The 24,602-nt window shown below is 41.1% G+C and overlaps 1 long non-coding RNA gene across 1 annotated transcript; it reads left to right on the plus strand.

The window, feature by feature from the left end:
• Positions 1-1,398: 1,398 nt before the first annotated feature.
• LOC121683991 lies at positions 1,399-20,321 on the plus strand. Its single transcript, XR_006022988.1, has 6 exons — positions 1,399-1,409; positions 18,338-18,432; positions 18,973-19,050; positions 19,452-19,538; positions 19,675-19,703; positions 19,793-20,321. It is a non-coding gene; the product is annotated as an uncharacterized LOC121683991 (long non-coding RNA).
• Positions 20,322-24,602: the final 4,281 nt, after the last annotated feature.

Consider the following 24,602-nt stretch of genomic DNA (forward strand, 5'->3'; position numbering starts at 1 on the left):
TTAGACTGCACTCCCTGTGCTGCAAAATGGCCATTATATGCTCTGCTGCCACTGACGGAGCCGGGAGCTGCAGGCATCCGCGTGTCATTCCGGGTGATAACTTAGTGCAGACAAAAGCTGCTAATAGAAACCCACAGTCTGCCTCTGTCACGGCTCATAAGGCCACGCCTGATCAAAGTAAATCACCCTCCACCCGACAGCTAGGAAACACACCACACAGCTGCCACCGCTGTGAGAGAGAGAGAGAGAGAGAGAGAGAGAGAGAGAGAGAGAGAGAGAGAGAGAGAGAGAGAGAGAGAGAGAGATTTGAGGTTGTGGCTTTGTAAAATTTAAACCTGAATCCCACTCGCAATGGATGATTAACAATAGATGATGTGAACTCATGGTTTTCACAATTTTTTGTGTTATTTTCTATTCTCTATGTGTATGTGGACACACACACATATACACATACACACACGCACGGCACACATACACGCACACACACACACACACACACACACACACACACACACACACACACACACACACACAAAGATGAAAAGAGAAAGAAAGAGAGATTTTTCATTTCTGTATATTTTTTTTAATTTTGCATTGTATACACGTCACATTGCTTTGATGATACTGTAACTTTGCAGTCATGCAAATAAAGCTAGTTGAATTTGAAAATATGAGTTTGAGAGAGAGAGAGAGAGAGAGAGAGCAAGAGAAATTGAGTAAGTGAATGAATGAAGTGAGAGTGCGTACATGTGTCTGTCTGTCTCTCTCTCTCTCTGTGTGTGTGTACAGTATGTGTGTGTGTGTGTCATGCAAGTGTGATCACTGATTACACCGCTCTCCTCTGTCCACTCTAGCCTGTGATTGGTCATTGTTTTATTTTCTTCAGCTCAGTGGTCTGTGCTAATGCATTAATGTATGTCCTTGCACAAACCCAGGACATGTCCATTCGGAGGTGATTCAAAACAACCTGAAAACTGAACCGAAAAAGAAAAACAGATATAAACACTGTAAAACACTGACCTCACACACTACAATGTGCAACTCTACAGGGATGACACAGCTTCTCATTGAAATGATCTCATAATACACCACAGAGGTGGTTTGAAAAGAGAGGACGATCTGCCTTAATCACTTGCGACGCCTAAGTATTTTGCTAAGCCACCAACTAAATTCTGTTCTGTCCTTTTTTTGTCATTAAGGAATAAATACGATTATCGAACCAGCCCACCCATTACCGCTAATGAAAGTGTAGACCTGGAGGTGACTGTGATTGAATCTACCTCATTTGGCAAACACAGGTCATGAATGTTCAGAATTACCCCCTGAGGAGTTATAAAATGCCAAGAAGCATCTGAGGGCTGTGAGTGTTTTTTTTTTTTCACATGGATCCTATCACTACTCCAGCCCCTGTTGATGGGGGCAAACACCGGTGTCAATCAAAGCCATCTGTCAGTCACCAAGTGCAACAGTAAGTGTGACCTTTGAGAGGTTTGTCCCACCATCTGCATGTGTGTCAAAGTCATGATTGCTGGCGTGATTAGAGCACATTTAAGCGTCTGACCTGTGGCCTGAAGAGGACTCTGAAGAGGATAAGCTGATGGTCCGTGCTGATGCAGACTGGTGATGCTCAGTCAGTGGGTGGCGATCGCATATAGTGGCTAAAGAGCTGGGCTAGCATGCAGCAGCCAGGAAAGTTGAGGGTTCGAGTGCCGGCTGCCACTGTTGTGGTCTTGAGCAAGGCACTTAACCCCGAGTTGTTCTGGGGCGACTGGCCCTTGTTATAATTGTCATACGTGAGTCGCTTTGGATAAAAGTGTGTGCCAAATGAATAATTTTCAGTATGATTATGCTCTGTTGCTAGGCTCTGATCATGCCGGCAGGCTGAATCCCCATGGAGGGAAAAGTGTGTAGTGAAGTGGGCAGCACTGGTTAGCGCTTCGGACTTGTAACCGGAGGGTTGCCGGTTCGATCCCCGACCAGTAGGCACGTTTTGGTGTGGTCGGTTTGTTTTTTTGTATTGGGAAATGGTTGAAGTGGATGCAAGCAACAGTCCTTTGTGTTTAGAGTGTCCCACTGATGTCAATCACACTTTTTACATACTAATTATTACCATAGATAATACATAGATGCACATAATACATGACATGTCATGGGGTGGTGGTGGTAGTTTCTAAGGAGCTGGGCTAGCATGCAGCAGCCAGAAAGGTTGAGGGATCAATGTCCTTGTGCCCTCTAGCAAGGCACTTAAGACCTGTGTGTGTGTGTGTGCGTGCACGAGTGTGCGTGTGTATGGATGTGCACACACACTCATACACATCTGTATGTGGTGCCTAAATTAAATGTAATCAGTGAATTTAATCAGCTACACTTTCTGTCAGTTGAATTATAATCAAATCTATTTCCCAAACACCTGGGCTGAAATATTTCTCTTTTAAGTGCTTTGCATCACACCACAGTATCAAAATCAAGAGGATTGAGTGTCAGGCAGGCAGTTGGCTGCTTGTCTCATTAACCCAGAGGCACCTAAAGACACATTTTCACTCCCTACCTCTGATTTAAGAAAAAATAAGGGGATTGCCATTGATTTTTTTTCAGATAAGGAGAAGACTGCCCCAGTTCTTATCTAATTAAAAGGCGCCTTGATGGAAAACTCCTCTGACTCTGCACACATTATTGCACAGGTTAATTTTAAACGCGAAGAGAGAGTTAGTTCAGAGGATTCATCTTCTTGTCTAAGGCTCGGGGTAAATGTGGTGAGTAGATAGAACAGACTCCAGCCTCCATTCTTTTCCTCTCCAGATGATAAAGAAGCCCTACATCCGTGTGAGGGAGTCCACTAAGTGAGGCAAGACTGCCTGGGGGGGTCTGGTTTGGAGTCTGATCTAACCCCAAGCTCCTCGCTGTGCATGGGACTCAGTCAGCCCTCATTACCAGACACTATAGTGCTGGAGAGGAGAACGCATGCTGGCCCAGTAGCTGGAGCTGGCATAATTACTGCACATGGAACCTGCTACCACTGCACTAGATGTTTGGCAACCTAACGATGAATGCTCAGGGGGACAAGGCATCAATTCTGCTGTAATATAGAGTAGGATAGAATAGGGTATATGAAGAAATAATCTAGAAAATATTAATCTTATTCTGTGTGAAAACGGTGGGGCTTCTTTGTTAGCTTTGTGTTCGAACGTCCCGTTGAGCTGTACATCCATTGCGATACATTGAGATAGCAAAGTTCTATGACTGGCATCATATGTTATGGGTCATCCTAAAGTTAAGAACGTTTATTTAGGATTTTGGTGACAAAAAGACATTTCTGTATTACACCTTTCCTATCTGAAGTTAGGAGAACACTGACTGGCCACGGAGTGGCTGTTCTGTAATGACTTTCTAATCATAGTTACCATGGTTACCATTCAGATAAGATATTTGTGTAGTAGTACAATCTTGCCATCTGACTTCCTTACGGCATTTTTTTGTTTCCTTCCAAGTTAGCCTCTCCATCCTCTTGTGCCGTGTTATCTGAATGAAGCTAACTAGCCCGAACTAGTCGAGTGGAACAAGACAGAAGAAAATCCATTTGGACGGGGCTGAATAAGGTGAATGAAAAAGGGGAATGGGTCTGGTCTACCTACCATTTAAACCCACACTATTCAACAATGTGCTCCATGTGTTTTCTTCTTTCTTTTAGAACAACTACTTTCAATTAATGTTGATGGGGTATGGTCATGTCATGTGAAGGACAGATAAACGCCCACTGTGTTAAAATACCTATCTGCTCCCTGACAAGGAAATTAAGAAAGCAAGAAAAACTTTCACATCACAAGGTTGCCAATATCTCCAGTTAGCAAGCTCTTATCCTAGCCAACTGAGCTGCAGGCTGTGTTTGTGGGAAGTCGCTCAAACTCAATGTCACTTCTTTATCTAGTTCCTATATGTTGCCTTGCATCTAATCTTCTGAGCTGTTGTGATGGGTAATGCTGGACATAATTACTGCGGGCTGTGAAGTTAGCTCTAGCTTCACTCCAGCTCACATTTGCATTTAGATGCATTCATGTGCCGGATGCTTTAAACCAATATGACTTAGGCCTACAAATGCGGCAGACAGTAGGCAGTCCAAGCACACAGGCACTGATAGATGGCAACATCATTGTAATTATGTTGAATTAAAGAGTGAATATTGAATGTAAAACTAAATAGTGTTAAGGTATGTACTTGGAAATGGGTTACATATACATTTAAAGTAAAGCATATAACTGTGATAACATGTGGTTATAACATATGTATTAACCTCTTGTAAGCCAATAAGTTGGTTAGAGAATGTCAATTATTAATCTAGCTTGTTAAAGTTAATGGAATACGACTGGATGTCTCGTAACTAGTATACTGTATTTTAAAAGAGTATCTGAAAAATAAAATTAAATGACTCCCTTGAAACATTACTTTTACAAACACCACCCACTAAACTATCTTTTGGCCCCAGTATGATCATGATTGACTCAGAATATCTATTTTCAACAAGCCATCCGTCTGATTACCCACACTGACTGCACTTAACTAGTATTCAGTGCTTACACACATAAAAATAGGAGCTCTCCACATTGCCTCTGACTCTCTGTAATTCACAGTGCAGAAAGCAACATTTGGTTTTAAAAGGGGGCAAACTGGTGTTGTAAGGAGTGCCTCACATTTTCAAATATGCTGAAGACGTGTTTAGGATTGGCAAAAGTGCCTTAAAGAGTAAAAAATAAGCAGCATTAGTGAGCTCATGCTAACCAAATAGGCACACAACTTTTAAGCTACTCACTCTGCCTTTTGATTTCTGATTTTTAAAAAATACACATGCTCATTTAAAGTCTTCACAGTCGTACAGACACACACTTATGAAGGACAGCTTCTACGCTGAAAAAGAAATGACCCATTGGATCAACTTAATTGAAAGGTGGACAATTGTAATATGGCATGTATAAATGTCTTATATATTGAATGTTCTGTATTGTATTGTTTGATGTCCTGCTTTGGCAATGCAAAGAGATATTTGTTATGCCAATAAAGCTACCTTGAATTTAATTGAATATACTGAGAGTACTGAAATGTATCAATGAATGATGCAGTGTCGGTGTAAATAGAAAACAATTTGCAAAATCACTGCTTCTGGAGATGTAACATTCTGATTCAGATATACCATAACATTCAGAGGCAATTATTTTAATTGTAAAATTGGTGTCATAAGGAGTGCTTCACATTTTCAAATATGTTGAAGACGTGTTTAGGATTGGCAAATATGCCTTATGAGAAAAAATAAACAGCATTAGTGAGCTTATGCCAACCAAATACGCACACAACTTTTAAACTACTCACTCTGCCTTTTGATTTCTTTTGATTTTTTAAAAAAAATACACATGCTAATTTAAAGTGTTCCCAGTCACACACTTAAGGACAGTTTTAAATATTTGTTTAAATATCTCATGTTTAAATATCTGATTTTGAACCACTGATATCCTGTGCATGCTAAATACTGTACATCATTGATTGTAAACACACTCATGGTGGGAACAAGGTGTAGCTCATCTCAAAGCTGAACACAAGACACAACCATTTTCAAAATGATCCTTGTCTCTAAGGATAGCTAACAGAAACAAACACATATGAAAACGTTTGGCAGCATTGCAGCTGCTTGAGTATGGGAACACAATGAAGTAGTGGTGCCAAGGGAGTCCATGTCATAATATGCCTTCTTGGCTCAGAAGTCGGTGCTTTACATTTATCTTACCGGTACATGACTGAATATGTAAAATATGTTAGTTCAACTGAATAACATTGAGTTTTGAGTACAGTATACATGCTTATTTTACGATTCAATTAAATAATTAAAGTGCTCAATTGGAATAACTATGCAAACATAAAAATGTTGTGTTTCATACTAAACTAGACTGATTTATGTAACATAGTTTGTAAGCTCATGGTTCATGTAACATATAGTTTGTAATGAATAGTTTCATAAATTGGAGAGCCCTGACCTCCCTTTTTTACAGTGCAGACACATAATGTACACTAAGAAGTTGGCCAATCAATAAAAGCCTTACTTTGGAAAATAAGTGTCTACAGTACACCTGGGGTGAAAAAACACTAGCTCAGAAAGTCATAAGAAAATTATATAGCACCACAGGAAAACAATGCTCCAAGTAGGTATTCAAGAGTATTAAAGATGTTGCAAGGGCAAAGCAGTATTTTTGTACACCACAGGAGAGTTTTTACACCTCAAGAGAAAGAAACTTAGAGTTTAAAAAGTTTTGCAACTTGGAAAACAAACAGCAAAACTTTATCATCAGCACAGATGTGCTGGATTGTGACCTCCCAACCCCCCACCCCAACACACACACACACACACACACACACACATTGTGTTTGTGCTGCAGGTGAAGCACTGATTCACTACAACATTTTTAGTAACTGCAACCTCCAACAACAGCAGTAAGAGGGCACTGGTGGTGTCATAGGTGTCAACTTATTTATTTTCACAGGTTCACAAGGAATGAGTCACTTACAGTAGCTAGAAAAAAGGTATAATTTTGTTTTCTTTCCTCCAGATGGATATGAAAGGCAGAGTTACACCTCCTCCGAGAAATGCATTTACCTGAAGAACCATTTGGTGAGGTTTGGAGAACTCTGCCCCCTAGCTGCAGTTTTCCACCCCACGGACACTTTCTTTGAAATTTGAAAAAAGGGGGTTTCAGGGGCTTGTATTGGCACTTAAAGTGAAACATCTGGCATACATATTAATCCAGTGAACAAAAGTGCCTGGGTATCATACACCAACAACTTCACATGACAACATAGACAACTTCACACGTCTTAATGAACTCACTCAGACTAACCATGGCTGAAAACATGTCCTGAACAGTCAATTTTTTATTTAACTATATTCATCATTTAGAAAAACTTGCAGAATGACTAAAACTGATACAAATAGATATCATTTGAGAGGTTAGAGTGAATGCTTTAGAGTGGAGGGCCATATACATGGCAACATGTCCAGACTCAACATACTCCAATGTGGGGTGTGAGGTTCACAAAATGACCAATTAGAAGTCAATAGCACAAAACCTCATTGCTCTTGCAGGTTCCGTGACTGAGGGTACAAAAATCCACCTCTGACAACAATTTGGTCCCATTGGTTCCTGTGTTATCAGCGTCTGTGGGTGTTGTCCCTTTCACTTTGCCGTTGATGAGTTACCTGCCACAGGGCAGTAGAGATTGCAACTAACTAATTAGAGCAACACTGCCATGCTCACAGAGACCTGTGTGGCCTATTCCAAACGTGTTTTGGACAGCAAGGAGATAATGTTGGTAGCCTCTCTCTCTCTCTTTCTCTCTCTGTTCAAATGGGAAAAGTTAGCACTGTCTGCTGTGTTCTTTGTGTTTGTTCAGGCTAGTACTCATAGCTAAAGGCAGTCAGGACTGATGCACAGATAAGGGCCCCACATACAATCAACCCAGAGTCCCACAAAGATCTAGTATTAGGCCTGCCCTACATGAGCTCCTTTATGATATGATTAGATACCATATGAAAATTGATCAATAGTTGAACACATACAATTTGATGTGGGTTCCACATGTAAAGCATGCCCTCTTACAGCAAAGATTATACAGTGTCTGAAATCTTTGGATGGATTGATTAATTCATGCATGCCATTGATATGTTTATTTACTGTAAAGCAAAAGCAGTTCATTCATGAGTCAATCTAGCCTGCATGGCTGACACCATCAGAACATTCCACAAGAGCATGGGTCTGGGGATGCTTTGATCACTGGTGAAGGGGTGTAGCCAACAGTATAGTCTAATTTAAACTGATACATTAAACTCTTACCTTCATTTCTGAAGTACAGAAAATACATCTTTCTAGCAAATTAAAGATTTGAATACAGTTGTTTACTCAATTCCAAAGAAGAGTCTGTGCCTTTTCCAGTAATTCTGACGCCATCAGTGCAGCGGTTGGTTGTCTTCAACAGCACTCCTAGCAGTACTCCCCCTCGTCAGCCATCATAAAGCCCAGCCCATACCAGATAAGCAGTTGTGATTGGTTCCTGGTGAGAGAAAGTGGGGAGCAGTGAGGGGTTAGGTGCCTTGCCCAAGGGCACTTCAGCCGTGGCCCACTGGTCGGGGCTCGAACCGGCAACCCTCCGGTTACAAGTCCAGAGTGCTAACCAGTGGGCCACGGCTCCCCCATGTACACACAGTGAGGTCTGCATCTTGATTGTACTTCTCTGTGACTGGATCTCGTGTCTCACTTTGGCATGCTATATTTTTACCAACAGTTTCTGAAGTTTCTACCCGAGCATTGATAAGGATTATATGGATCTATTGAATTGAGGATTCTTCCTTTTTGACAAAATCCAAACTGTGTGTGTGATCCCTCAACACTCCAGTGAAAAGGCACTCTTGGTGAGTTGAACTGTTAGTTCCTTTTAAGAGCTACGTTCTGTCCTTGGTTGGACAAAGGGAGATTCCGTGAGCAGGGCCCCTGTCATGTGACTACCATTACCTTGATAACCACCAGTATAAGTCCTGTCATTCTTTTAATATCTTGCTGTCTTTTTTTGTATACTGTATGTGTGTGTGTGTGTGTGTGTGTGTGTGTGTGTGCGTGTGTGTGTGTGTGTGTGTGTGCATGTGTGTGTGTGTGTGTGTGTGTGTGTGTGTGTGTCTGCATGCATGTATGTCAGGGAGGTCCCGTAAAGCAGATAGTCAAAGCAAATCTAATCTTTCAGTGACACCTCCCGGGCTTCGTATATAGCAGTCCTCACACTTCTGTGCCTCTGTTAGAGCTGTATACCAAAACCTCTGATGACCTCATGCAACTATTTATAACTTGGAAATGTATAAATGATGAACAGACAATTACATGTGAATGGAAAAACAGTAAAGTACTGCATCCACTACTGATACACTGATACACTACCGATATGTTTGTTCTGCCACACGCCAAAATGTTGTAGGACAATGTGGTACAAACATGAAATAAAAAAGAAGTATTTTATCTTATTTAAATTTTTTATGAAAAATGGCATGTCCAAAATTATTCATACCCTTTTTAATAATCTTTATTTGCCATCACAGCTCTAAAAATGGTTCTTATAATACCTACCAAGCCTGTCCATGTGTCCACAATGATTCAAGGCCCCACCTTTTAAGCAGCAATCTGGGTTTTGAGGCAGGAACATAGACTGTATATATAGAACATATACAGTCTATGGGCAGGAATTATTCTTTGCCATCACTCTGGCCTTGCGCTCCCTTTTTGGATGGATTGAGGTCTGGACTCTGGCTGGGCCACTCTAAAATGTTGATCTTTAAGTCATTTTCAGTCAGAACAATTGGTCAAGAGAAAATCAACATTAAATCGATTTGGCTGGGGTAAGAATAATTTTGGGTTTAACTGTAAACTATTCAGAATGCATGTCAAGTAAAGTGTAACCAATAATTATTTCAAATACAGTTGCATACTTTTATTTAACATTTCCACGTGTCACACTGGTTCAACTGCACATAGTCAGAAGCAAGAAGGCAATCCCGCTTAATGATGGAGTCAAACCTTCAATGTTTAATATTTAGTCACCTGCTTTAACTATTGTACTATTGATTAGTAGGCTATGCTGAGTCTATCAAAACACAAGCCAACACTCAAATTAACATAAGTAGCAAGAGTGATCCCAGCAGGGGAGTCAGCAGCCTAGGCATATTTCTCTTTGATACCTTTTAATGAACATTAAACCAACAAGAGCATAGCCCAATCATTGAGTCAGAGTTGCCAACGTGCACACTTTTGCCATAAGTTTTAGAATCTTTAGTAAGAAAAATGTAACATTCCATAATAAAAAATGGGAAAATATGCACATCAAGTACTGTACATTCTCACATCAAGTCAGCCTTGCAAGGCAACTCTGACACGTGTGTATTCTGCTATCAGCTCTCAGCACCACAAACACCACAGAAGGAGCAGAGGGGTTGGACCTGTCACACACGTCAAAAAGCTGCATTTACAGGAAAGACACACAGAAGAATGACACACTGAGCCTGCAGTCCCATTCAGTTACCAGCTCTATACGCACTCTCACACACACACACTCACACACACAGAGAAGACAGAGAAGAGAAGAGGAGGAAAGTGGTGTCAATCCCCTGTGTGCTGATAGTGTTGTTGTTGATCTGCTGGACTCAGGACCACATGGGTGAGTTACATGTAACTAACGTTACTTCGATAAACACCAGTACAAGTCCTGTTTCAATATCTAATGCTGTCTTTGTGTGTGTGTGTGTGTGTGCGTGCGTGTGTGTGCGTGTGTGTGTGTCTGTGTGTGTCTATGTGTTTCTCCTGTGTGCATGCATGTGTGTCAGGGAGGTCCCGTAAAGCAGATGGTCAAATTTGGACAAAACACTTTCACAAACACAAGTTTTACCTAAGGGTCTAAAATGTCCTATAGTAGTAGACATCGGTCTGATCTGCCCACAACAAAATACCCATACCCTGCCAATTAACAAATGCAAGACTTCATTGTGTACAGAGACAGTTGCCCTCACACTTCTGTATCTCTGTTACAACTGTATACACGCACATTTTCTCCATTATATAAAAATAATCTTCCAATGACAGTTCCCGGGCTTCTTATAGTGTTCACTCTTCTGTGCCTCTGTTAGAGCTGTGTACCAAAAACTGATGACCTCATGCAAACATTTATAACTTTGAAATGTATAAATGACGAACAGACCATTACATGTGAATGGAAAAACAGCACTGCATCCACTACTATTCACTATTAGTGTTTCATATATACAGTTAAGCCCAAAATTATTCACACCCCTGGCAAATATTGATTTCATGTTGATTTTCTCTTGACCGATATGTTTGTTCTGCCACACGCCAAAAGGTTGTAAGACAATGTGGTAGAAACACGGAATCAAAAAAAGTTTTCCTCTTTTGTAACATTTTTATGAAAAATGGCATGTCCAAAATGATTCATACCCTTTTTGCATAGTCAATGGCATCATCTTTATTTGATGTTTTGATATTCTCAGATGATCTTAATGATGACAAAGATATATACTGCCAATGCCGCAAACTATATGCCCAGGCGAACATGTTACTGTACTTCGCAAGTTCATGTGCTCTTTTATTGGGAAATGCTCCCTGTTTAAAGCCTTTTTTATACACCTATGTATACTGCGTATTTGTGGTGTGGGTAAAAGAAAAGCAGCCTACAGAAGCTTACATTTGCCTATAATGACTCTATGAGGCTATTAATGCAGATACCCAGATGGTTCAGTGCCAGTTACTTGTTTGCTTTCTCCATCATGTGCCATCATGTGAGGCAGTCCTGAGAAATTTAATGTACACATTTATGTGTTGCCTGGATAGCTCAGGTAATGGTATTATTGAAGCTCTAGTTAATCCGGCTAGGAGTTCCCTGAGGTACTCCTCTAAGATATCTAAGATAAGGAAACATTGGAGAAAATGCCTATATGTCTGAATGTTTTTTTGTTTTGTTTTGTTTTGTTTTGTTCCGTCTTGTCTTGTCTTGTCTATCTATTAATTCAGTCTTAACTTTTTACTATGATAATGCTGAAATAAAGAATTGAATTGAAATATATATATAGCTCTCAAAATTGCTCTTATAATACCTTGTGTCCACAATGATTCAAGGCCCCACCTTTTAAGCAGCAATCTGGGTTTTGAGGCAGGAATGATTCTTTGTCATCACTCTGGCCTTGTGCTCCCTTTTTGGACGGACTAAGGTCTGGACTCTGGCTGGGCCACTCTAAAATGTTGATCTTTTAGTCATTTTCAGTCAGAACAAACATATTGGTCAAGAGAAAATCAACATTAAATCGATATTTGCTGGGGTATGAACAATTTTGGGTTTAACTGTAAACTATTACAAGACAAAGTGAAGATCCGCACACTGTAGAGCTCCCATTTGAGTATTTTTTTATTATGACCGCCGCTAGCGAAGCTAGCGAAGCGGTCATATAATGATTGTCAAAGTTTTTTTTTTTTTTTTTTTCCCCCGTCATCTACTTCCTGAATTTTTGGTCAACGTTACCCGGGACACCGAAACACCGGTGCACATGACATTTGGTGGGTATGTAGCCCCACTAGACTTTTATGGAAAAATTTCGTTTCGTCCCCAGGGGCCACTCCCACCCCCCGTGCTGGGCCCCCCGAACCGCAAAAAAAGCAGTTTTTCCTAAATAACTACCTGAACCGTGGCACTGAGGATGAAGAATCTTTTATGGTATGTTGGTCTCAAGGGCCCACATCAACCTGGCCCATAATCACTCATTTGTGATTTGCACCCCCCCCCCGGTAAAAAATGAAAATGCAATATTATTCTGCTTTAATCGCCCCTATCTTCAGTTAAGATGTTCAGAACTGCACCACATTTTATGTGTATGATTGACCTGGCATTCTCTGGAGGTATGCCAAGTTTCGTAGAATTTCATCCATGGGGGGGTCTAAAAAAATTTAGGTTATGTGTACATTTAGTGACTGTACACTCATTGGCCTGTAGATGGCGGTGCACACATATACACATGCACACACACACAGGCACCCACATACTATCGGTATTACAATGGCCGAAACATAATTACAAATTCAGTAGGATTGAAAGAAAGCCAAATATTCATCATCATCATCATGGCTGCATTTCCAGTATTGACGATAAGTAGTCGTTTGTCCACTAGATGGCGTATCGTTGCAGTGAGACGTAATTTTGTTGGAAGTTAAAAGTGGGTTGGAAAAACAATGGACGCTTCCTACAAGGCCTGTAGTTTACTTGATTCCAGCTTTGTAGTTGTAGTCTGTGAAATTAAAAAGCACGTGTGTGTGAAGTATCCAAACAATGACACCTTCATTTCATTATGGCTGCTTTAGCAACACACCTTAAGCTACTGTATAGTGGGTCCCATTTAGAAGTGGCTACTTCATTCACGCTTTCCTTGACTAATGGAGCTGCGTAGCCTAGAAATCTAGACGCGCCCCTAGCGGCAGCAAATTACATTTGCTGCCAGGGCTAGTCTAGCAACTCTCCGTTGGCTTGTGAGCTCCAGAAATCGAAACTTAATCAGGACATTGAAATCGTGTATAGAGTCGTTTGGTGGGCTTAACATAATGATTGATGGCAGAGTTGCAAGGTTTGGCTTGAATTCCCTGCTACTTGAAAACAAATATCCTATTGCGTCCTATTGCGTGCAGAGGGAATTTGAAAGACAACTGATTATCCCGCCCCTCGGACTGAGCACTGCGAACGGTGAGTGCCCAGACCCTACATTTTAATGTGGGTCTGGCTCGCCAGGCTAGGGGCTGCGTGAATTTTATTACAACTTTTCGCCACGATATGGCAGTTTAAGTCCGCTTGATACTGTAATGCATAAGCCATTGGTTTCCAAAGGAGATTTTATTTGTGTCGCCAGCACATACCTGTCAACATTTAGCTTTCCAAAAACGGGAGATTTTTTTTTTGGGGGGGGGGGGGGGGGGGGGGGGGGTCAGTGTTTATACCGGATCTGGGTTTGCATATTTAATACGTTTCATACACGTGTTTCAACACTGCATTTCGGTCGTTGCTTTTACCTTACCATTACCTTAAGCATGCCAGTTATGTATCCACCATGCAGCTGCCTGCCTGTAGCCTAAAAAGTCCAAAGCTGCTTGCTGTCAGATTAGGTTCCGAGGGCACAAGGTCAGTGTATCAACAACACTCAATAACAGTTTATGTGATGTGCTAATCAATTAAATTCCCAACAATTTCACAACAGCTAGTTCTGGAGTAGGCCATTCAACTAGCCCGCTTGCTTACGACGAGACTCAGGCTGCGCAGTCGGCACCCGCTTCCTTATTTGGGTTTTGGGTTGCCAGGTTTTAGCCTATGACAAAACGGTTGAAATTGAAACTAAGTGATCGTGTATGTGTAGGGTGTATTTCATACACAGTCTGGCAACCTGAATGGATCAATGATTTTAATGAAGTTTGATGGCCATGCAAATTACGGGAGTTTTCCGGGAGAAATAACAAAACGGGAGGGTGCTGGGAGATGACCTTGAAATACGGGAGAAACCCGGGAAAAACAGGAGTGTTGACAGGTATGCGCCAGCATAGCCTATTGACAATTTATGTTGTAAATAGGCCTACCTTATAAGCCTACCTGTAGTTTAGGGAAGCTAACAGCTTTCTATTAGGATCTAGTTTGTTAGTTTAGCATTTAGAATAGCCAGAGCGTGGATATCTCAATCGGAAAATTAAATAATATCGGGTGCCTATGGACTAGGCTGGGTGAACCCAGCCTGATCTGCCCGCTATTTATTTTTTTGATTTCTTAAAAGATTGAGCTTGGTCTGGTGAAAGCCAGACTAGCCATGGACCTCAGTTACACAATGCAAGGGAACATGAATCAGCCTATATTTGCACGAACAATAACGGACAACAGCTCTTCAACTTTGGCCCGTTAAAATGTGTATGAACAGTCTAGCGACGCATTTCATCAAGGCCCATTTGGACATGTCAGTTATTTGCACCACTGGTTAGATGTAAAACAGCATTTCGTTTCAGACTACTGTTACTTAATTTGTGCATTAACAATAACGTTTCAGACTACTGTTACTTCATTTGTGCATTGACAATAAAGTATCACATGAACTAAAGATGACTAAAATCTTATGTAGAAGAAGAAACATTCACAAAAAAATCCATCCATCCAAAAATGACCTTTGTTTTTGATAGCTGTTGAAAACGGCATGGAACTGACAGAGATGTTTTTGTTTATAAATAAATAAATAAATAACATTATGCTGATACCTTTTGCTTTTCCCAAATACAATGTAGCCTACAGGTGTAAGTGACCTTTCATCAATCCAGTTGCAATGGATGAACTGTGATGAACTGCCCTACTCAGGGGCGTCATGCAAGCCAAAATTCAGAGGGGGCACAATCAGGCTTTTTTTTTTTCGGGGGGGTGTCATGTTAGAGGGGGGCCGGAGATTTCTCCCCCTGGAAATTTTGAAATTCTGGCTGCTAAACATATACCATTTCAATGCAGTTTGGAAGGGACAGAAATACCTTAACAGAGCAAGCAGCAACCCTCATCTATCTGAGGACTAAGCTAAAGTATCTATTTTGTAAGTTAATGTAAAACAGATAGGTTGGTGAAAGAACTGTAAGCTCAAATTCAGCTCATTAAAGTGTAAGCTCATTAAAGCATGTTTAGACACACAAATTTACACGTACTGTAGGCGTACTACACATGATTTTAAAAACAGTACAATTGCAGTTGTTATGATTTGATTGATATGTGACCTAAGAACAATCTTGTGCATTAAAAAAGTTGCTGAGGTCTGACTTTGTGGTGCTCAGAAATTGAATTAGTTTAATCTTAATTCATGTGATGAAGGACTTTGAACGAAGCTTGACAGGTTTCAGTGCTGAGTAAGGTTAACACTAAATATTTGAATATTTTACTACTAGTAATGTATTTTTCATTACCATTATGGCAAGCAATAGGCTAGGCCTACCTCATTTGTAAGTTGCTTCCTGCGAATCATGAGCAAGTGCTGATAACCTAAGTTATGAGCACATAAGAGAGACTATTATACTTTCTTGCCCTCTACATCACGGTCATAGCGATCCTATTTATATAAAACAACTTTAGGCCTCCATTTAAAAGGGTAGGCCTATCCCTTTTCACTACATGGATTAGCTGCCACATACGTGAAGAGAACAAGTGGAGATTGAGAAACATCCAACGCAATGCCTTGGTAGGCTTAATGTTATTAGGTTGGATTTTGTACCCTAGTCACTGCAAATTTAACACCCTCGTTTCTATTAAACTGGAAACAATTGAACCAGGATACTTATAAATATTTGTAATATGTGTAAGCAGTAGCCTAGTCTACGTTACACTGACACCATGTAGGCTAACGTTAACGTAATGCTCTGAATTCGCGGCCAACATCAAATCCATAGTTCTAACTATTTGATCGCCAAGTCAAAATTTCCTGGTCAACCACAAATAATTCCACTACTTTTTATTGCTTAGCTAGACTACTTACCACTTCAACACCATTGACTGTATCTGTTTAAACTGTAACTGTAACAGTTCAACTGTTCAAACTGTAGCGTTAACTTTAACAGTTCAACACAAGCAAAACATTGCGAGCTCAATGCGCGTGTGAGTTGTTACGGGAACATACATAGACACCAATTTTAGGAAAAGGGCTAATGTTGACCAGTCTTCAGCTATTTTGGTACGGTTTATTACACATCCAGAAGAATGCATTTGAGTCGTTATAGGCTCTGGCTTATTATGGAGCATAATAGGAACAAAGTTATGATCAAAAAAATTATCAGGGAGGAAAAATCCGAGGGGGCACGTGCCCCCTTTATTTCAATGGGCATGACGCCACTGGCACTACTTGCGATTGTTTAGAGATTTTAAAGGTTTTATAACAATGCTACATCTTCTTTGGCTATTCTACAATCTATTCACCTTTTCAGCACCAGTAGGCTACTTTCTGTGCAGCCGCACACACACACTCTGGCATGCCAAACAAGCATACACAAAAGTTTCAAGAGTGGGGGATGGAGTAAAAGATGGAGACAAATTGAAGTGTGATTTATTTTCACGGAACGGATGTACAGGATTGAGCGGCGGTCATATTTTGTACCGCTATGCGGTACATCTAGTCTTGGTAACGTTTCAAGCCCCTATGGCCCTTCCTCAGATGTCCATAAGGGCCGTAAGGGCTTGAAACGTTAAAAAAAATATAAAAAATACTCAAATGGGAGCTCTACAGTGTGCGGATCTTCACTTTGTCTTGTAACCGTATCTTCGATCATGCACCTGGATGAATTTTGGATGTGCGTGATTAAACTGTACTTTTTTAACTGTAAACTGTATCATATTTTACTATTATCAACTATAAGTGATTTAAGGTTTCTCACATCAGGTGTCAGAGGGGAAACCCCCACTGTGTTCTCCAGTGTGGGGCAGAACGCCACTCTGTCCTGTGGGAACGTAATTGATCCTGACTGCTCCACTACTGCATGGATATACAGTGGTGGTGGTGCTGCAGTTGAACTGGTTATGTTCGAGATGGTTAATGAATGTACTGACCCCCCCCCCCCCCCCTCCCCCCAGTTCAGATAAGTGTGAAAAAGCTAAGAGACTGCGTCTGCACTCTAACTGTTCTCTGCACATCACTGAAGTCACCACTGATGATGTTGGATACTACTTTTGTCAGCAGTATAAGGGAGAGAATAAAACCAAAATCAGAAATGATACTTCAGTTCATCTGTCAGTTCTTTCTGTTATGCTTTTCTTTGTTCCAGCAATCAAAGGTCACACAAGGTGGCATCAAGGTCTAAAAATATCTTTAGAAAAGTCATGTCATGGTGATTAACTCTCAATGTTCAATACAGACCATTTCTGTAAAAAGGTCTCAAATAATAACTGATGATGTCATTTCCCCCTGCAGTCTCAATGTCTCCCAAAGTGACTGAGATGGAGGCAGGAAGTCATGCGACTCTCCACTGTGTCCTGCATACACATGACCCACACTGTGGAGGACCAGTGGAAAAAGGAGTCCATCTGAGCTGGGTGGACAAGACAAGGTCTGAGCTGAAGAACAAAACTTTCCGCCAGATCAGAACTACATCTTTATGTAACATCACTCTGTCTGAGGAGCTTAGAGATCCATACCACAATAAAACTTACTGGAAATGGAGATGCCAGCTGACTGCAGGGCAGGATAAAGTGTTTGCTAACTACACCATCAACAGGAGAGGTGACTTGTATTGCTACTGTTATTTGCAGCATACAATCTTATTTGTTAAGTTGTCTGGAAGACATCTAGTTCTGAAACCCTCATGATATCACTGTCCTGGGGCGCGTTTCCCAAAACCATAGTTGCTAACTAAGTTAGCAATTTTATTGGTTGCAATGCAGTTTCCCGTTGCCAACCAACTAAGTTGCTAACAGGTTAGCATCTATGGTTTTAGGAAACGCCCCTGAATGTAAAACTATTTTTAAAGAATGACTGTGAATGCTATGATGCTGCATTGCACTGAGTTAACCTGCAATGGCAATTCAGATGTATATGCTTCATTAGTAAAAGTGAGTGTAATTATTATTATTAGTTAGATATGTATATTGTTCAATCACACAGGTGTTAGATTGTTTATTATATTTGCAGTTATGCAAATTGTATAAGACACTGTTGATTTAAAACATCATAATTTTATCTAGCAATTGTCTGATAGCTACTTTTCACTGTGTCATTAAACAGATATTAAACCTACTGTACATCTTCCTCAACCTCTGTACCAAAATCCTTTACACCAAAGAAAACAACGGACACCCCTTCCAACTCAGGCTCATCAGGTACAGCATGATGACCGTGATCAACTCTGTGTCAAATAATTATGCTATACGTAACTACTTCATGCACTATGTTTAAAGGTTATGTAATTTACTGATCGTTGTTTATGGAAGCAAATTGAATTATCCCTGTGTATGTAACATGCTATACGAATAAACTTGCATAGCCTTATGTACCTTTACAAGTCATAATATCACTCAGCAATTGATTAACTCTGTGTCAGATAAATATGCTACAGTTAACCTACGTTACTACTTTATGCACTACGTTTAAGCGTTATGTTAAAAAGCACATTGAATAACACCTGTGTATAAAAGTATTGTAAACACAATGCACAGTGAAAACACAGTAAAGAGTAGTGTTTTTATTTCTTAAAAAATAGTCTACCTTTTATTGAATGTTAATTTTGCACAAATTAATGTTGCAGTACATTTGAAATGAATAGTCCACAGCCCTCCACCCCGATTCATTTTTAGCCCTTGACGGGGAAGAATTTGGGCACCCCTGCTGTAACCTATGAGATGTTTTCATTGCACTACCAGATGTTCAACCGTCCTCCCCTCCTGATAGCATAACCAGTAGCGCTTCATCAGACAGCTGCCCATCACGCTACTCCTCAGGTAAGAATGTGTGTGTTTGTGTGTGTGCTCGTGCACAAGTGTATGTGTGTGTGTGTGTGTGTGTGTGCATATTTGTGTGTGTGTGCTCGTGCACAAGTGTGTGTGTGTGTGTGTGTGTGTGTACTGTATGTGTGTGTGCGTGTGTTCATGCACAAGTGTATGTGTGTGTACCTCTGTCAGCATTTAGCTTCGAAAAGCATGTTACAAGAAGGATACAAATGTTTCCAACCTACAGTATGAATTTGGATCTGCTTAGGTATGAGCTGTCCCAAAACTCACTGTATCCATTTGGGCTTTCATCAACTGCTTGTTGACTGATTTTACATTGATATCCATCAGATCCCCCCCCCCCCATTAGAATAAACCTGCATAGCCTGTGTCAGATAATTATGCCCCCCCAGGTGTCCATGTGGCTGCTAGAGTTGCTGCCACTATCAGTCTGTTTGTGGCTGTGATCATAGTTGTGGTCATCCACAGGAAGAGATCAGGTGAGTGGACTAGATACACACTGCAGCTCTTTCCTCTACTGATCTCATTCTGTCCGATACAGCTCCATCAATCTGAGCTACTGCCGATACACTCTGCTGTTTCTCTGATAAATCTCTATCTGTTTCTATCTCTCAGGGGACCCCCAGTTCAAACCCAACACCTTGGTAAGTAAAACACACACATAATCATTTTAGAGTCAGTTTTATGTTAAGGGGACCCCATTCATATGGTCTCCTCTTTCTTGTACTTCAAGGCTCCTAGTGTTGGATCAGCTGGAACCAGCCAGTCCTTGTAGCCTTGATCTCCTTATGGGCTCTATAGACCCAGCTGTTGACAGAGTCTCCATCACCTGAGTCCACCTCCATCCCCTGCACATTAGGAGCTACAGGATGCCAGGCTGGGGTTTAGGGAGTTAACAGTTTAACTGCTTTAAGTACGGAAAGTCTGAAAACCTCTCTGCCTGCTAACCCCTATAAGACATCGTCTTTCGCACAGCATAGATAGCTTTGGTTCTGTTTAGATACTAACAATATATAATATGTACACATTTAATACTTATCTCACCTACCTCTATATGTAACTACTCATATGTCTTTATATAATGGATTTGTTCACTGTTTTGTTCATTTGTTCACTGTGTTTTACCTAAATACATTTCACATATTTTTTTGTAATTGGACTACTACATTATTTGCTCTTTCATAGTAGTCTGTGAGACAACACACGCATGTTAATTTTTTAAAAGTGGAAATTAAAAAGCATATGGCTGAACCTCTTTATGAGATCTTGAACTGCTTTGACTTTACTTTCTCTGGTAACCACTAGAGCACTGCTATCTAATGCAGGGTACACAGTGGTCAAAAATACAATTGACAGTTATGTAAGGGACAACGTATAGAATGCCTGTCATTATCGAGAAAAGTCCTGACACTGGGTTAACCGGCTTGAAGGGACACATTTTCCTGATATTGACTGGCGTTCTATACATTATCCTGCTTATTGTACAGCTACTTGCCAAAACGAAAAAATAAACTCCACATGATATGTCTCTTTACATTTTACCGTGTCATTGTGGCTTTTGCTGAGAAAGTAATAGGCTAGTTCGCGACACATGCTTAACTTAAATTGAAGTTCCATTGCAAGAAGTGACTGGACTACTTGCGGAGGGATATGAAAGACGGAAATCAGAAGCACAAAACCCGTTGCCATTGGTATTGGCCAACGGTAATTATGTTTCAGGAAATGTTAAATAAAGCTATGTCAATAATGGTCTATCGACATAGAGTAACCATATACATAAATATTTAGGGTCAAAACCTTTTGTTGTGTCTCGTCACTCCATTCGTTACTCAAAAGTGATAAAGAGAGACAGGATGCGAACTGTGATGGTGGCGGCATGGAGACCCCATATGATAGGCTACCGTTGAGCCATCTGAGTGACAACATTTTCTAACGATATAACTTGAAATACATTTTTTGACACTTAGATATTTAATAGACACAAATAATGACAAACATTGGTTGGGTTAAGTAAATTGTTTCAGCTTATTTGCTCACAATTAGGCCTACGTTTTTGCTGATGACAATGGCAACGTCAGAATTAACCACGTTGGGTTTAAATAAAAAAAAATGTCAACAATTTTTTGAGCACTTTGGACTTTGTTTTAAATTGTGCTATATAAATAAACTTGACTATGACTATATCACTATGTGGCAGAGCTGAGCGGTTATTGGTTTTAGACGACTACACTGGTTTAAAGTGTTTTTGGAAAATTGTCAATTAAAGAATTACAGTACCAGACTGATCTGCCAAGCAAATTCAAATGTGCTTACATATTTGTTTGGGTTCACCCAAGCTAGAGTCTATCGGTCCATCTTATCTGAATCTGACATTTTCTTTCCAAGTGTAGCGGGTACGATGGGGGAAATGGGGAATGCAGCTTGATGCCCTGAATTCAGGTGCTAATTGATTAGACCAGGTGGTACAGCGCTTAAATAAGCCAGCTGACTAGAGGACATGAGAGCGGTCTGTTTGAAACGGTGAATCAGGAAGTTGGTGGGTCGGTGGTGCATAGCGGAGATTCTCAGCCTGGGGCGCGTGACTACGAACCTCAAACGGTGCATGCCGCACAGAAACTTTGCTACGATAGAGAGTAGCCTACACAGCGAGTAGTAGCCTACATCCACACTGGTTTTAAGAATACAGAAGCTACGCCGACATCGGAGAGTGTATACAGCTTGTTTACTATCCATACTGGTTCAATCACGTTAAAACTAAAGTGAGTGCATACAGCTCGTATCTCATCCACACTGATTTTAAGAATTTAGCGACTAGAGCATCTGCAGCTCACGGTAACCAGCTGACGGCAGTTTCCCATCTAAAGTGAGGAGGACTGCCTTCGTCGGTTCAGCCAGCCACTGTTTTTCCTGAGCTTGGAACTGTTTCATTGTTTACTTGTGTGCGTTGTAACCATAGACAGTAAAAGATATGGACAGAGTCATCACATAGACGTCAATCGAGGCGGGTGAAGCAAATTTCAACCGTTTCCTGTTGGTCGACGAGGCTTTCTGCGCAGGCTCAGGGGACGTAAATGTAACGTAGGCACGTAGTCGGACTTGTGTAACTCTTGTGATAGCTGCACCGAGAGATTGGGTATGTAGCCACTTACTTCGTTACCACCATGTCTACATTACTGTTCTAAATGTCCTAGTTGTTCGTAGATAAATGTGATTTACTATAAACAGCACTCGCCACATTCATAGCCTAGGCTACTGTCAATCCATCAAAACTTCGCTGAAATGTTGTGCTCCTATGCTTTCGTTCTTATCCAGAGAATACGGTTATTTTGCTCCTGTGCGACGCTTTCACCCGCTCTGGCTGTATGCTTATTACGTCACTTTAGCATTGATTTCGGAAAAAAGTTTATTACTCAGTCTGTAAGTCAGTTACGAGGTTATGACGCCAATCACACAATGTTGTATTACTCCGGAAATAGAAAAAGTTCATATAAAGGCTTAAAACGCTGGCTAGGTGTACTGGTCTACTATTTAGCCTCAGATCCGACATAGTGTCTACGCTCTCCGAACGTTCGCCTGCCCCCTTGGTTGTAACCTATGTGACGGAATCTAGCCTGTCTGCATCACGACTGTCTTGTGCTGCGCCATCAGTGGAGGCCAGCCTGTCATAGTTTTACCGTCTATAATATCCGTTTGTCTCTGTGTGTGTCTGTTTAATGTCTGTCTGTATTTGTTCTCATGTTGTCTTGGCTTAGGGCAGTGTGCAATATTACCTATATAAACAGTAATTTGTTTGCGGTGTCTATTTGAGTGTGGTGTCTGAAACTCAGTGTAACCGTATCAGTGTGCACTGTCCATATAGTGTGAAGTGTTGTGGTGTATTCACTCATTCTTCGAGATTGTGTGCTGTAATTTATGCAGAACATTGTTTGTTGCCCTGGTGCCAAAATTTGTTATTTGTTTAATGTCTGTCTGTTATCTGTTAATAAAAGTATATTTTCTTATAACATCAGCTCCAATACTGTTCCTTCATTGGGCAGCCTGCATACAGATTGGTAAAGTGTAGATTCTCTGGTTAGTGTGCATAAAAGACACCCTGTTGGTCACACAAGAATCACACCACCAAGAGATAGGCTGTTACCCAGCCTGATCTGATGGCGGTTTCTATTCCGCCCTGCAGCTCCGGCTGGAAACTTGTACATCTCTTTCTCCTGCTTCCGTTACAGTTTTGCGGGGACCAATCACAAACTGGCTTATCCACCTGGCGCACTATTGGCTGTAATGATGATGACGATAGCGGGAGAGCCTGGAGTTTTTGCATCGCTCTGCAACCGTCACCTGGTTCGTTCGTCAGATTGGTGAATGACTATCTAATTGCGTACAGAGTCATTTGAACTATGCCCGTTGATCACGCCTCTTGTGCAGTAGAAAATACATAGCGGACTCCCCAGACCAATGTTCAATCTTAAAAGATTGAGCTTTGTCTGGTGAAAGCCACACTAACCAAGAGAGACAAAGGAGTGGAACCAATAAAAGCCAATAAGAGTGTGAACCACTGAACGACGGACTGAGTGTGTCGATTATGAAAAGCAGAGAGAAGATGGCCAACAACATTTTGACAGGAGAGCCCACAAACATGGCATATTTCTGAGTGTCTGCCACTTGTCTGCAAAAATGCTATTCTGGTGTCGCAGTGGGTCACCACCGTCCCTCCACGTCGTACTGTCTGTGGAAAAACACTGCTGTGTGTGCCTGCGCACGGACAATAATTAAGCTGCGATCCACTTGGGACTGTGAGTGGAGCCACTGTGCTGCTTGTCAGTAGCCTTCTCAGAGCAGAGAAGTGTGGGGGCACTTGGGAACTGGGGGAGGGCTATCTGTTCTTCTGACTGTTCAAGTGCCACTGTACACGGTTTTCAAAGAGCGTATTTGTTCACCTTGGACACTCTGTGATCCCCCCCCCCCTTTAAAGTTTTATTCTGTGGGCATAGGGCAAGCTGTAGGCCATTGCTACAGTGTTTGGCAGGATGAATAATTTTGGATTCAGGCTCCTGCTTTGATTTCTGCAGTTTCTCTCTCCATTGCTGAAACGTTGTAATAATCACAATGAGTGAATGACTGTAGGAGAGATATATTTACTCAGAACGAAGTCCCTTGTTATATTTCTGCAATTTTGAAACCGTTGGAGTGAGTGTTTACTGAGTGTGTGCGCTGCTAATTAAATCCACGCTTGACAGATTATGGAAATGGCAAGTTATGAATCTAAATGCTTTCGGAGGGAAAAAGTTTACTTTTCCAAAGCACCCTCCTTTTATTTGTTGCCATGGAGTCATTTCCATTTTCCAATGATTTCCGAGCAAAGCTTGCTTCTTGTCAGGGAGGCATCAGCCATGTGAGCTATGAAGAAGAATAGGACATATTCTGCTTTAAAAGCTCCCTCAGAACATGTCACTGCATGCCTGATTCTGACAGAGATGACACACAATTTTCCATTCCGGTGTTCATACAGTATCTGCCGTTGTTGAGACCAGCCTTTCAACTCATGC

Source organism: Alosa sapidissima, chromosome 15 (genome assembly GCF_018492685.1).
Source record: "Alosa sapidissima isolate fAloSap1 chromosome 15, fAloSap1.pri, whole genome shotgun sequence".
Lineage (NCBI taxonomy): Eukaryota > Metazoa > Chordata > Actinopteri > Clupeiformes > Clupeidae > Alosa > Alosa sapidissima.